The sequence below is a fragment of the Chlorocebus sabaeus genome, chromosome 22 (genome assembly GCF_047675955.1).
Source record: "Chlorocebus sabaeus isolate Y175 chromosome 22, mChlSab1.0.hap1, whole genome shotgun sequence".
Classification (NCBI taxonomy): Eukaryota; Metazoa; Chordata; class Mammalia; order Primates; family Cercopithecidae; genus Chlorocebus; species Chlorocebus sabaeus.
In genome coordinates, this window is record NC_132925.1 from 66,737,780 (window position 1) to 66,752,906 (window position 15,127).

Genomic DNA, 15,127 nt, shown 5'->3' on the forward strand with positions numbered 1-15,127 from the left:
AGACTTAATCCTATGTCTCCCAGACTCTAAATTACATGACTGATTGATAGATAATCTATATGTATATGCTGTGTGTGTGTGTGTGTGTGTGTACAATTCATTTCTACTCAAGCTTATTTTTAAAAACAATTCAAAGTGGCTAAATGCAAAAAAAAAAAATCATAATGTTTCATATTCAGAAAGTAATTCCCATAACTTATTCATCCACTACTAGTATTTTTGGATTCTCAGTAAGGGACATTCTTACTTGACGTTTCCCAAGCATAAGGCCGGTTTTTATTTCTGCATAATGCAGTTATGAGAAACAAGGCGAACTAACAAGCAAGAATCAATCAACTTTCCAGGACCTTGGGAGGACACAGAGCTCCCCTCTGCTGTCTGCCCAGCTGAAAGAGCTTCTCTCAGACTTTCAGCATGGAGACAGCCCAGAGGTCATGGGACTTGGATCCCAGGAGGACAGGATGAGCCTGCCTTCCTCCTTCTCTTCCCCTCCACCTGAAGAGCAGAAATAATTACCTTTACCCTTCCCTACTTCACAGGAACATGCCAACCACGTGAGATCCAAGTCAGTGGAGTCCAAGCACAGAGCATTTTCTTTTTTTTTTTTTTTTTTCGGAGTCTCACTCTGTCGCCCAGGCTGGAGTGCAGTGGCGCGATCTTGGCTCACTGCAACCTCTGCTGCCCAGGTTCAAGCAATTCTCCCGCCTCAGCCTCTTGAGTAGTTGGGATTACAGGTGCCTGTCACTGCACCAGGCTAATTTTTGTAGTTTTTAGTAGAGACAGGGTTTCACCATCTAGGCCAGGCTGGTCTTGAACTCCTGACCTTGTGATCCACCCACCTCGGCCTCCCAAAGTGCTGGGATTACAGGCGTGAGCCACTGCACCCGGCCCTGCACAGAGTATTTTCAAGACTTCCCTGAATTACCGGATAGAAAAGTGAACGGGAACCTAGAGACCTCGGGTTGTTGTGGACATCAGAATCCTGGGAACCCTTTTTTGAAATACAAATTCCCAGGATCCCCAACCAGAGCTTCAGAATCCTCAGGCTGGGGCCTGGCACGTGTTAAAAGCTCCCCACGTGACTCTGTTCACCACCCTGAATGTAAACCAGGAATCCAGTATGACGCCCAATATGCAGCTGGTAAACAGAGAACCAGGGGTGCAAGTGGCCCCCGTATAGTAACCCAGAAGGTCAGTGCCAGGCTGGGACCCCAGCCCCAGCAGCCTCCCTAAGATTTCCTTAAAGTACATTTTCTCTGCTCCAACATGTGCCATGAGCTTGTTGGTTTATCAGGCTGAGCTGCTTATGATAAATAAATGGCAACAACAAATTTCCAGACCAAAGTCACAAAGGCCACCAGACCTTGGTGCAGGACAAGCTGTTCCAATCATACATGTTGCCTATTTTCATCCTCACTACAGGCCAAGAGGCAAAATTACAGTCATGCCCATTTCACAGATTGGGACACAGAGACCTTGAGAAGACATCTGTTTTAGCTGGGCTCAAATAGAACTAAGTCACCACAGCACTGCTGCCTTCACTTCCCTAATAGCTAAGCTCACCTCCCAGGCACCGGTTTAAGCCTTTTACAAAGTCTAGGGTACTTGGGTCAGATCTATGTCGTACTAAATATACCCTTATTATTCCTATTTAACTGATGATCCACTGACACAAACATATATTGAGGTCTATTTTGCAGCAGGTGCTTTGTCAGGTGCTATTCATTCTTTGTGGTATTTAATTATTTCAGCAGAAGGCCCATTGCTCTACTCATTTTAGAGATCAGGAAACCAAGGTTTGGAGAAGTGAGTAATTTGACCCAATTTGCACAGCTGCTAAATGGCACAGGCGCCTATGCTTTGATGCTCTCGTTAAAGTATATGGACAGGCTGGGTGCAGGGTGCAGTGGCTCACACCTGTAATCCCAGAACTTTGGGAGGCTGATGTGGGTGGATCACTTGAGGCCAGGAGTTTGAGATCAGCCTGGCCAACATGGTAAAACCCCATCTCTACTAAAAAGTCCAAAAAAATAATAATAATTAGTTGGTCATGGTGGCTTATGCCTGTAATCCCAGCCACCCGGGAGGCTGAGGCACAAGAATCAATTGAACCCAGGAGGCAGAGGTTGCCATGAGCCAAGATCACGGGCTCTGGCCTGGGTGACAGAGTGAGACTGTGTCCAAAAAAACCCAGTATATGGACAGTGTACTGCCTTCATCTGGAGAATATAAGCTCCCTATGGGCAACTTACATTCTATATGTAACTTACATACTAATAGATAACTTACAAGCTACTTATCATTAGTAACTTATAAATAATATAAGTGTGGTTTTGCACACCATTTTTCCTCAATGCCAGGTACGTGCACAGCGGCGGGCACACGCTGTAGGTCTTCCAATAATCCAGTTCAATGCAATTAAATTCAACTCAACATGACAAAGACTGAAACGTTCAGCCTCTCCTGGAAACAAATAGTACCTGCAATCCACACCTCACCTTTGTAGCTCCCGGCACTGGGCCCGGCACCCAACAGGGACGCGGCAGACTGCACAGAATGGTGAATACCGCTTCCCAGGGGAGCTGTTTCCTCCTAAGCTTCCTTGGAGAGGATCTACAAAGAGGCCTTTTGGTTCGCGGCTGCGCAGCAAGCCGCCAGCAGGCCTTTGGCGAAAGCTGAGCAGAAAGCAGGCAGGTGGTTGTGCAATGGTGGAGGTGGGGGCTGCTCCCCCTGGATCACCCTCCAGCACTACCAGTTCCCTCTCCAGAGCCAGCAACCCCGGGGGCGTCCAGCAGCCCCTCACTCCTGCCAAGCCAAGCAGGAAGCATGGCTTCTGCTTACTCCCAGTCCCGTCCCCTGAAGGGACTTGGTCTAAACCGGTGAGGTGTTTTCCACCGAAACTCTTCAATCAGCTATTGTCATTTGCTGGCCTCTTCCCTGTTTGACAGTGAAGCTTTACCTTTGGAAAGGTTTTGTTCTGTCCCTTGGGGAGACCCAAGCTGGTCCTGAGATAGTGAGCGCAGCGTAGCATTTCCGAGGGTGTGCTCTGCTAAACAGGATATCTACTAAAAACACAAAAATTAGCCGGGCGTGGTGGCACCCGCCTGTAATCCCAGCTTCCTGGGAGGCTGAGGCAGGAGAATCGCTTGAACCTGGGAGGCAGAGGTCATGCCGCATATCTGAATCGACACCCGGCGATGGCAGACAGCCAGCTGCCCTCTATTCCGCTCAGAGCCTGGATGCAGCCTCAGAATCCTTCTCAACACATGTTCCGCTGTTCAGCGCCAGCCACCTGCCATTCCTGCTCTGTGCAGTTACTGAGTCTCATGGATTTAACTCTCTTTTCCAGCAGCTTACTCAAAAGGTATGGTAGGTCCGGGCACAGTGGCTCATGCCTGTAATTCCAGCACTTTGGGAGGCCGAGGCTGGGGGAGCACTTGGGGTCAGGAGTTCAAAACCAGTCTGGCCAACATGGCGAAACCACGTTTCTACTAAAAATACAAAAATTAGCTGGGCATGATGGTGGGTGCTGTAATCCCAGCTACTCGGGGGCTGAGGCAGGAGAATCCCCACAGGCAAGCAGAGGTTGCAGTGAGCCAAGATCTGGGTAACAGAAACACTGTCTCAAAAAAAAAGAAAAGGCAGGCATGGTGGTGGCAGGAAGCACAGGAAATGCCTCATGGGTGTCTGGAAGGAAGCAGTGCACACCTGAGTGGAGAGGAGGGTGACAAGGAGGGGAAGACAGGGAGTGCGCCCCAGCAGCAGGAACCTTGCAGCAGGGAATGAGATTTCACCCTGAGAGAGAATGATTGCCCTGGGTCCTTGTTAATTGAAATACCGAAATTCCCCAGCAGCTGGAAAACAAAGTCTTCTAAGAGACTCACGTGGACCTCATTGGGTCGTATCTGCGAGCACAGCGACAGGTGTGGCCACCATCAGCACACTCTCACCTGATAATTGCACAGCCCATTAATGGTCCACACAAGCACAAACTCAAACTCACATGGTCCATTCAGTCATAGACTAAACATCAAATATGTAAGCCTGGCCGGGCATGGTGGCTCACACCTGTAATCCCAGCACTTTGGGAGTGAGGCAGGCGGATCACTTGAGTCCAGGAGTTCGAGACCAGCTCGGCCAACATGGCAAAACACCGTCTCTACTAAAACTACAAAAATTAGCTGAGCGTGGTGGTGCACGCCTTAATCCCAGCTACTTGGGAGGCTGAGGTAGGAGAATTGCTTAAACCTGGGAGGCGGAGGCAGGAGAATTGCTTGAACCTGGGAAATGGAGGTTGCAGTGAACTGAGATTATGCCACTACACTGCAGCCTGGGCAACCTAGTAGAGACTCTGTCTCAAAAAAAAAAAAAAAACTACAAAAAAACTTAAGCCTATGCTATGGGTTCTCTCTCATCCAGTCTCGATGTCATAAAGTATGGGACAAAAAAATAATATTGTAGCATATTGAAAATTTATCATAAATGTAAACAACAGGAACTGACTAGAACTCTGTCAGAGGAGACAAACACATATTTCCTTGACCAACAAAACAGAAAAGGTTAGCAAAGTTTTGATTAAACCAAATTATTTTCCAAATTCCAGGAATTCTTACAGAAATATAAAACTGTGAGTATAAGAGCATTTTTATTTTATTATTCTTTAATTTTAAGCCCATTAATATTTTAGAGTAGAATTCGGAAAGCACCCCTCAATAACAAGGAAAACTTGTGCAACTGAGTTAATTCAAGTCCTGCTTTTGTGTTCATCACTGAAGAATTCTGTGGCACACTGAAAATTTTGCTTTTATAAGCTTTTTTTATAGGGGGGGGATGGAGTCTCGCTTTGTCGCCCAGGCTGGAGTGCAGTGGCACAATCTCAGCTGACTGCAAACTCCACCTCCCGGGTTCACGCCATTCTCCTGCCTCAGCCTCCTGAGTAGCTAGGACTACAGGCGCCCACCACCATGCCCGGCTAATTTTTTTTGTATTTTTAGTAGAGACGGGGTTTCACCATGTTAGCCAGGATGGTCTCAATCTCCTGACCTCGTGATCCACCTCGTCCTCCCAAAGTGCTGGGATTACAGGTGTGAGCCACCGTGCCCGGCCTATAAGCTTTTTAAAGGAGAGAGAAAGAGAGAGACGGTTGACTCCAGCTCCGTCACCCAGGGTGGAATGCAGTGTCATGATCATGTCTCACTGCAGCCTCCACCTCCTGGACCCAAATGATCCTCCCACCTCGACCTCCTGAATAGCTAGGACCACACACAGGCTTGCACCACCATATCTACCTAATTAAAAACAAAAATTGTAGAGATGGGGGTCTCTTGCTGTGTTGCTCAGGCTAGCCTTGAACTCCTGGCCTCAAGCAATCCTCCCTCCTTGGCCTCCCAAAGTGCTGGGATTCCATCGTGAGCCACCACGCCTGGTCTCAAAACTATGTTTTCTTCTATGTTTTTCATTTTATGATAATATCCTGGCATGTTCCCAATTCACCTAGAGAATGGCTCCCCAAAAAAATTATTAATTACTTATGTTTTGTCTATTTTCTGAAGAAAGTGAGGGGTGAATATCTTTCCTGATATAAACCTTTGGAAACATAACTTTCAGGATCCTGCAGGCCCTTTAAATTATAATCCTGTGTTCAAGGCTTGTCTTCTCCAAAAGCAGATGGAAGGCAGAGGTTGCAGTGAGCCAAGGTTATGCCATTGTACTCCAGCATATATATATATATAAAAATATATATAAAATATATAAATATATATAATATATATAAATATATATAATATAAATATATATAAAATATATATATATTTTTTTAAAAAAGCAAGTAACATATACTCATGGAACCAGGATTCCTATTTCTAGGAACTCATCTTACATACACACTTGTCCACTTGTGAAATGATACATATACAAGATTAAAAGACTCTTTGTATTAGCAAAAAATAAAAATAAAAATTGACAAGAACCTAAAATTTCATCTGGAAGGGATAAATTAATTATGGATTAAATCTGTACTGTTAGGAGTTAAACAGGTACGTGATATGCTGAAGCTGTAAGAAAGAATAAAGAGGGTCCGTATTAACTGTTGTGTAATCATCTTCAAAATACATTGTTAGACGTAAGGGGTAAAAAAAGGGTCTGGGCACAGGGGCTCACACCTGTAATCCCAGCACTTTGGGAGGCCGAGGCGGGCAGATCACTTGAGGTCAGGAGTTCAAGACCAGTCCAGCCAACCTGGTGAAACCTCGTCTCTACCAAAAATACAAAAATTAGCTGGGCATGGTGGCACAAGCCTGTAATCCCAGCTACTCGAGAGGCTGAGGCAGGAGAGTTGCCTGAACCCGGGAAGTGGAGGTTGCAGCGAGCGGAGATCGCGCCACTGCTCTCCAGCCTGAGTGACAGAGCAAGAGCCCATCTCAAAAAAAAAAAAAAAAAGACACAGCTCAGAATAATGCTATTGGATGCTTCCGCTGTGTAAACAAGAAGGAGATAAGAGGTAGGTCCAAGTATTTGATTACATTTGCATACAATATATCTAGAAGGACCTGTATGAGCTGGGAACCCTGGACACCCTCACAGAGGAGAACTGGGTGGGCAAGGGATGGGATCTTTTTGGTGTCTTTAACATTTTGAATCATATGATTGCATTCGCCTTTCAATATAAACATTAAGGTCAATTTTTTTTTTTTTCTTTTTTCTTTTTGGACAGAGTCTCACTCTGTTGCCCAGGCTGGAGTGCAGTGGCGCGATCTCGGCTCACTGCAAGCTCCACCTCCTGGGTTCATGCCATTCTCCTGCCTCAGCCTCCCGACTAACTGGGACTACAGGCACCTGCCACCACACCCGGCTAATTTTTTGTATTTTTAGTAAAGACGGGGTTTCACCATGTTAGCCAGGGCAGTCTCGATCTCCTGACCTTGTGATCCACCCACCTCAGCCTCCTAAAGTGCCGGGATTACAGGCGTGAGCCACCGCGCCCTGCCAAGGTCAATTTTTTTAATTGAATAGGCAAAAGAAATCCAGGATCACTCCGTGTCCGGGATTGGCCAATATTTTCCCAAGGGACCAGAGAGTAAATATTTAGGCTTTTCAGACTAGTAAGAGCTCAATCACCACACCCTCAGCAATGTCTTTGAAATTCAAAAGCAGCCATGGACAGTAAATAAAGCAATGGGTGTGACCACGTGCCAACAAAACTTTACTGAAGATGCTGAAACTTTAATTTCATGTAAATTTCACATGTCATGAAGCATTCTTCACTTGATTTTTCCCCCAGTGGTTTAAAAATGCATACCCATTCTTAGCTCACAGGGTTGTAATCGGTGAACTCCTGGTCTACAGTGATGGCCTCCACATTTCTGCAGTGATCTCACTATAGCTTAGGGGTATGTCCAGCTCGGGGCACCTGTGTTAAGAGGACTATTAACCAGCGAACTGGGATGCCATCAGTCTGTTGGCAGGATGGGAGGAATGTTGAAAAACTTGGGGCCATAGATCCTGAGGAAAGAAGATTTGGGATTAGAGGGCAAGAGGAAAGTGGAATGAAAGCTGTCATCAAATAGGTGATGGGCTGCAGGAGGGGGATCCGGGTCTCAGATGCAGTGTGACCGGGTAGGACAAGGTAGCTTTGGGGCTTCACTCATAGGAGAAATATTAACCATGCCTAGAGCTTCCTTGGAGAAGGAAGCCCTGGAGCAGCAGCCGAACTGCACTTAGGGCACCAGTGGATCAGTGGACGGGATGCCTTCGGTGTCCCCGCTCCATCCCTGTCCTCACCACCTCAGGGTACACGTACCCTCCACAGCCAGAACCTGCATTTGAGACTCTGTCTCAAAAAATAATAAAATAAAATAAAATAATATAATATAATAATTTATTTTGTGTGTGTGTGTGTGTGTGTGTGTGTGTGAATACAGAGATGGGGTCTCACTATGTTGCCCACGCTGGTCTGAAACTCCTGGGCTCAAGCAATTCTCCCGTCTTGGCCTCCCAAAGTCCTGGGATTATAGGCATGAGCAACTGCACCTGGCCAATAGTGTATTATATATCTCAAAATAGCTGGAAGAAATTTGGAATGTTCCCAACACAGAGAAATGACAAATGTTCAAGGTGACTGATATGCTAATTACCCTGATTTGATCATTACACATTGTGTACATGTATCAAAATATCACACTTACACCATAAGTATGTGCAAACATGTAGACATAAAAATTAAAATTACTTGGGTGCATCTGTAGTCCCAGGTACTTGGGAGGCTGAGTCTGTAGTCCCAGGTAGAGACTGAGGCAGGAGGACTACTTGAGCCCAGGAGTTCAAGAGCAGCGGAACAACATAGACTCTGCCTCAATTTCCAAAAAAGAAAAATTGCCAGGCACGGTAACTCATGCCTGTAATCCTAGCACTTTGCAAGGCCAAGGCGGGTAGATCATTTGAGGTCAGGAGTTCGAGACCAGCCTGACCAAGATGGCAAAACCCCATCTCTACTAAAAATACAACAACAAAAAAAAAATTAGCTAGAAGTAGTTGCACACACCTGTAGTCCCAGCTGCTCTGGAGGGTGAGGCAAGAGAATCACTCGAATCCAAGAGGCAGAGGTTTCAGGTTCTGAGAATGCACCACTGCACTCCAGCCTGAGCAACAGAGAGCAATTCTGTCCCAAAATAAATAAATAAATAAATGTTAGAAATAATTTCTTTTAATGTAGCCATAATTGAACCACTTCTTTCATTGAGACCTTCTCTCTTTTCTCTCCCTCTCCTCTTCCTCCTCATGGCTCTTAATTTCTATCTATCGCCATCTCAGGACATTGTTTGATTTTCTCCACGGTGCATTTTGCTTTCTGAAAGTATCTTGTTTGTTCAATTCCTTGTGTGTTGATTTTCTATCTCCCCTTCCTCTAAAATGTAAGCTCCCTGAAGACAGGGACATTGTCTGGTTCACACCTGCCTAGATGAATACAAGTGAAGGCATTGCAGAGCTTGCCTTCTTCAAACATGGGCAGCTAACAGCTTCCAGCACCATAAATTTCCATTTTCTTTCTTTTGCCTTTTCTTTAATGCTCTGCCTCCATGTCTAAGCTGATTTTCTTCTGGGTCTCTGTTCTGATTCTCACACACCTGAGTGTGACTTACCCTGCTTCCCTTGCAGATGTCATTGTTCGTCCCTCAAAATGTTTGTGGCACATTTCACGGTAAGGCTCTGAGACAGCGCTCCAAATTGTGTCTACATATCTTCTGTTGTGGTTACTTTGAAGTTTGTTGAATTATATTGTTTTGACAGAACTGTCACGTCTCAAAACGTGTTGCTGACTAAAAACATATGCAGGACCTTTTTTCCTTCTTTTTCTTTCTCTCCTTTTTTTTTAAAAAAAAAGAAAAACTCTACCATCATCTTGCAACTAAACGTATGGCCACAGGAGGGCACCATGAGGCCGCACTTCTGCTCTATGCAAAGTGGGTGGAAAATTGAGAGACCTGATGGGGACAGTACAAAACTCTGGGACTTTTATTCTTAATCTCTTTCTTCATTCCAAGATCTACCGCCCAGTGGTAACACACCCTTTGGGGAGCAGGCTGAGAAAATCAAATACTGGTACAACATTAACAAATAATAATAATTAATAATAAGCTGTGAATGTCTTCCAGTTCGTAGAAACTGTAAAAGCACATTTACTCAGATATACTTTGTTCTAAGTTATTTTTATCAGGGTTGAGTAAAAGCATATGGATCAACAGTTGTGAGCAAAAATGTAAGAAATCTGAAACTCCTGTAATGTCAGGAAAATGTCCTCTATTGAAGTAAAAAAAAAAAAAAAAAATTCGCAAAATGACAGGATTGGGATGCAAACCTGACTGTGTATACCGTGTCTGTGTTCTGCTATTACACTCCATGTTCAGCACAGCCCAATATGGGAGTCACTAGTCACATGTGCACATATTTAAATTTTAAATTAATTAAAATTAAATAAAATTAGGCCAGGCAGGGTTGCTCACCCCTGTAATCACAGCACTTTGGGATGCCAAGGCAGGTGGATCGCCTGAGGTCAGGAGTTCAAGACCAGCCTGATCAACCTGGTGAAACCCTGTCTCTACTAAATACAAAAAATTAGTTGGGCTTGGTGGCGTATGCCTGTAATCCCAGCTACTTGGGAGGCTGAGGCAGGAGGATCACTTGAACCTGGGAGGCGGAGGCTACAGTGAGCCGAGATTGCGCCATTGCACTCCAGCCTGGGCAACAAGATCGGAACTCCATCTCAAATAAATTAATTAATAAAATTACAAATTCAGTTCTTCAGTTGCACTAGTCACAGGTTCAAGAGGTCAACAGCCAAATGATGCCTGTGGCTTCTATTGTACAGTACAGATATAAAACATTTCCATCATCATGGAGAATTCTACTGAACGACGGTGGCACAGATAAAGCCTTGCAGTTTGTGGTCCTAACTGTGACACTTTACTGCCTCATGGATTCTAGCAGTCTATCTACTTCGCCAATCTATTGTCATAGTTTCCCTTGAATTCAGAACAAAGTTTAAAAATACTTCATTCTTCTACTAAACCAGAAGTGTACTTAGTACCTACATTTTACCCACCTATTCAGTATAACATACCAAAGGTAGCAAAGCAAATAGAAAATATTCTCCCTGCTATTAAACATTTAAAATCTAGGCTGGGCACGGTAGCCCATATCTGTAATCCCAGCACTTTAGGAGGCCGAGGTGGGTGGGTCATTTGAGGTCAGGAGTTCGAGACCAACCTGGCCAAAATGGTGAAACCCTATCTCTACTAAAAATACAACATTAGCTGGGCATGGTGGTGCACACCTATAATCCCAGCTACTCGGGAGACTGAGGCAGGAGAATCCCTTGAACCCGGGAGGCAGAGGTTGCAGTGATCCGAGATAGCGCCACTGTACTCCAGCCTGGGTGACAGAGCGAGACACCATCTCAAAAGGAAAAAAAAAAAAAAAAATAGAATCTACTTAAATAATGTGAGTGAATTATCTGATGCCTACCACAATTGGGCAATACTGTATTCCAGTGGAACAAATGCACAAGATCCTGGAAAGGTATTACATTATAGGCAAATTTAACTAATAAAACATTATTTTCCAAATATTTTCTTGCACTCTTGTGGCTTACAACATTACATTTCTTCCACAGACTCACTGACTCACATAGTGGTTCAATCTACTTCATCTGATCAAAGCCTGTGTAAGTCATCTGCAATTCACCTGAAGCAGTGTATTGTTTGCTATATTACAGGACCTTTTCACTTGATGTGAAATGAAATCAGAGAACCCAAAGACATCTTGACTCTGACATGCTCTGTAACAGTGGCCCTTCTGGGACAACGATTTTGCATCAGAGTAAGCCCAAAATTAAACTTAGGTAGGCATCATGGTAGAGCAATATGCACAGGTGTGAGGCAGAGGGCAGAGAACTTGAGTGTGAGCAAGTCAGACCTTGAAAAAAAAGTCATTCACCGCTGTCAATTTATTTTTTTATTTTATTTTATTTTATTTATTTTTTGAGACAGAGTCTCATTCTGTTGCCCAGGCTGGAGTGCAATGGCACGATCTCGGCTCACTGCAACCTCCACCTCCCAGGTTCAAGTGATTCTCCTGCCTCAGCATCCCAAGTAGCTGGGACTACAGGCATGTGCCACCACGTCCAGCTAATTTTTGTCTTTTTAGTAGAGATGGGGTTTCGCCAGGTTGCCCAGGATGGTCTAGAACTCCTGGTCTCAAGTGATCCGGTCACCTCGGCCTCCCAAAGTGCTGAGATTACAGGCGTGAGCCACCACCCCCAGGCTCTCCATCCATTTTATCAATGACAACCTCAAAGAGAACACTTGACCTTCAGTAATACTGTAAATAAGATGGTTTGATGGATTTGGAAGAAGTGGGGAGAGGAGAATAGAAAACGGCTTTCAAGACCAGGTACAGTGGCTCACACCTGTAATCCCAGCACTTTGGGAGGCCAAGGCAGATGGATCACCTGAGGTCAGGAGTTCGAGAACAGTCTGGCCAACATGGTGAAAACCATCTCTACTAAAAATACAAAAAATTAGCCAGGTGTGGTGGCACGCACCTGTAATCCCAGTTACTTGGGAGGCTAAGGCAGGAGAATCGCTTGAACCCAGGAGACAGAGGTTGCAGTGAACCGATATGGCACCATTGCACTCCAGCCTGGGTGACAGAGTGAGACTCTGCTTCAAAAAAAAAAGGAAGAAAAAGGCTTTCAATATGCACATATTGACAGTTTTCACATAAAAGGGGATGAAAAACAGAAAGTTAAATAAATAAGTTGCACATAAACTTTGTAAATTGCCCTTACACAGGGTTGAGGCAAAGGGGAGACTGAGACTTTGGCATCAGATAATTCTACTCAACAGTTAACTGCCTGTGTGTCAGAGAGATTAATTTCCCTCTCTGAGCCACCATCTTGTTTACCTCTACAATGGAGATAATAACAGTCCCTATTTCTGGGAGTGTAAGGATTAGGAAATTAAATCTTTTTTTTTTTTTTTTTGAGACAGGGTCTCACTCTGTCACCCAGGCTGGAGTGCAGTGGTGCCATCTCGGCTCACTGCAGCCTCTGGCTCCTGGTTCAAGCGATTCTCCTGCCTCATCCTCCCAAGTAGCTGGGATTACAGGTGCCTGCCACCACACCTGGCTAATTTTTGTATTTTTACTAAAGATGGGATTTCACCGTGTTAGCAAGGCTGGTCTTGAACTCCTGGCCTCAAGTGATCTGCCTGCCTAGGCCTCCCAAAGTGCTGGGATTACAGGCGTAAGCCACTGTGCCAGGCCAGGAAATTAAATCTAAATCACCTGGTGCATAAAATGCCAAAATCGCTACACCAATGACCATTTATTTCACATCCCCAGCTGTGTGACTTGAGAAGCCCACTCTCTGGTGTCAATTTTAAAAGAAATGTCTCTGTTATTAAGGATTACTAATTGGGTCCCCTTTGAAGTTCCTCAAAAGATACCAGCAAAGCTTTCAATAGCTTTTAACTCAAATAAATTTATGAAAATGATTATAACACCTCCATCATTGCCATTTGCCTCAGACATTGCTACCATAGGGACCAAGATGTCATCAAGGACCTGCTTTTAGACTTTGTTGACATCAATGTCAGATCAATGGCTGAAATAAAAGCATCTTCAAAATACTTCACAAAGCAATTGAATGATATGAGTTGCACAGAACATCCAAGCCTGCTTGGAGTGCCATGTTTAGTCAAGGAGAGGGTGGAAGAGGGAGACTCAAGACCCACCGCCTGCTTTCAAAAAGTCTTTCTCCATAATTAATACAGGAGTTTTAAAAAGATAACAAACAGATACCTCAAGCATTCACTGGAAGAATCACATCCACAAATTCTAATTTTGGGTTTGTATCAACCACAAGAGTCTGTGTCCAACACGTGTAAAAGGCTTTTTGGCAAATTCATCACTTTATATACCAGTTTGATTTGGGATACCTTTTTCGTTTTTTCTTTTTTCACATCAAATGGGAAATGTGCCAACATCGTAACAAAGTCTGAGGAAGGCACATCTCACACATGAGCGTGAAAACCCAATCATCACGCTTATGAACTACCAAAGAATCCCAGGTTTTATTAACGAGCACATTTCTGGGTTTTGCTCTGCCAAGCTTCATGCTTTCATCCTCAGGCTAGTCTCCTCAGAGATAGGAAGCAGCTGTTCACTTCAAGACCGCAGTCTGAGTTCTGTGTAGGAAGAAGAGGTCAGGGAAGGCAAAAGGTAAAGGGGCCAAGGATGCAGAACTTTCTCCCAGGAAGAAAACATCACTCCAGACTTCTGCTTTCATCTCGTCGGCCAGGGCTGTATCACAGGGCTATGCCTAGGAAGCTGGGTGGCCAGCAGGTCGCCTTACCACCCTTTATAGAAAAGGTAGGCAGTGGCCGGGCGTGGTGTCTCACGCCTGTAATCCCAGCACTTTGGGAGGCTGAGGCAGGCGGATCACTTGAGACCAGCCTGGCCAACATGACCAAATTGCATCTTTACCAAAAATACAAAAATTAGCTGGGCTTGGTGGTACACGTCTGTAATCCCAGCTACCAGGAGGCTGGGGTGGGAGAATCATTTGAGCCCAGGAGGCGGAGGTTGCAGTGAGTCAAGATGGCACTGCTGCACTCCAGCCTGGGCAACAGAGTGACACCCTGTTAGAAAGAAAAAAAAAACTAGGCAAGCGGAGAGTGACAGATAATGGCTTTGGGATATCAATCAATGGTCTATCAAGGGACCCAGCCAAGAGTTTTCAGTGTTATCTTTTGCCAATTCAAGACACTAAAACACTACCAGCAACTCTCACCTACTACCCCTATCACTTCCTAAAAGAAAGGGTATTTGAACACTGCCAAGGCCGGGCAGAGATGCCATAATCACAACACTTCGGGAGGCCGAGGCAGGCAGATCTCTTGAGGCTAGGAGTTCAAGATCAGTCTGGCCAACATAGCAAAACCCCGTCTCTACTAAAAAAAAAAAAAAAAAAGAAAAAAAAAATTTGCCAGATGTGGTGGTGGGTGCCTGTGGTCCCAGCTACTCAGGAGGCTGAGGTGGGAGGATCACTTGAACCTGGGAGAAGGAGGTTGCAGTGAGCCGATATTGCACCACTGCATTCCATCCTGGGCAACAGAGGGACCTTGTTTCAAAAAAAAAAAAAAAAAAAAAAACCTGCCAAAAGAGGAAAGACAATCTCAGAATAATGATCTGCCCATACACTGCACCATCACTTTCGTTTTGTGCAAAATTCCCCCCATTGCTCCTAGTTTCTGAGACGTTTTCAGTGAAACGTCAGTCCTGGGAGTGGTGCTGAGGGATGGTGGTCCTGCATTCACAGCGAGATGCGTAAACCACAACACTGAAGGGCCTACGGCTTTCGGAGACAGAAACTGGAAAAATAATGTTTTTCGGATCTCTTCATACAAACGACCGTGGAAGTAAGTCTTATTACAAACTTAGATGAGTTGTCATAAATGGAATGAGAAGTAGAAGGTGGAGGGGAGGGGAAATGTCTTCAGGAAGGATACGTGAGGAGCAGCTGTCAGCCACAGGAAGGCCTTCACAACGGCAGCAGCAGGTTGGGCAGGTC

At 44.9% G+C, this 15,127-nt stretch overlaps 1 non-coding gene across 1 annotated transcript; it reads right to left on the reverse strand.

The window, feature by feature from the left end:
• Positions 1-13,516: 13,516 nt before the first annotated feature.
• On the reverse strand, positions 13,517-13,620 carry LOC119623194 (small nucleolar RNA U13). The gene has a single exon (XR_005239586.1). It is a non-coding gene; the product is annotated as a small nucleolar RNA U13 (small nucleolar RNA).
• Positions 13,621-15,127: the final 1,507 nt, after the last annotated feature.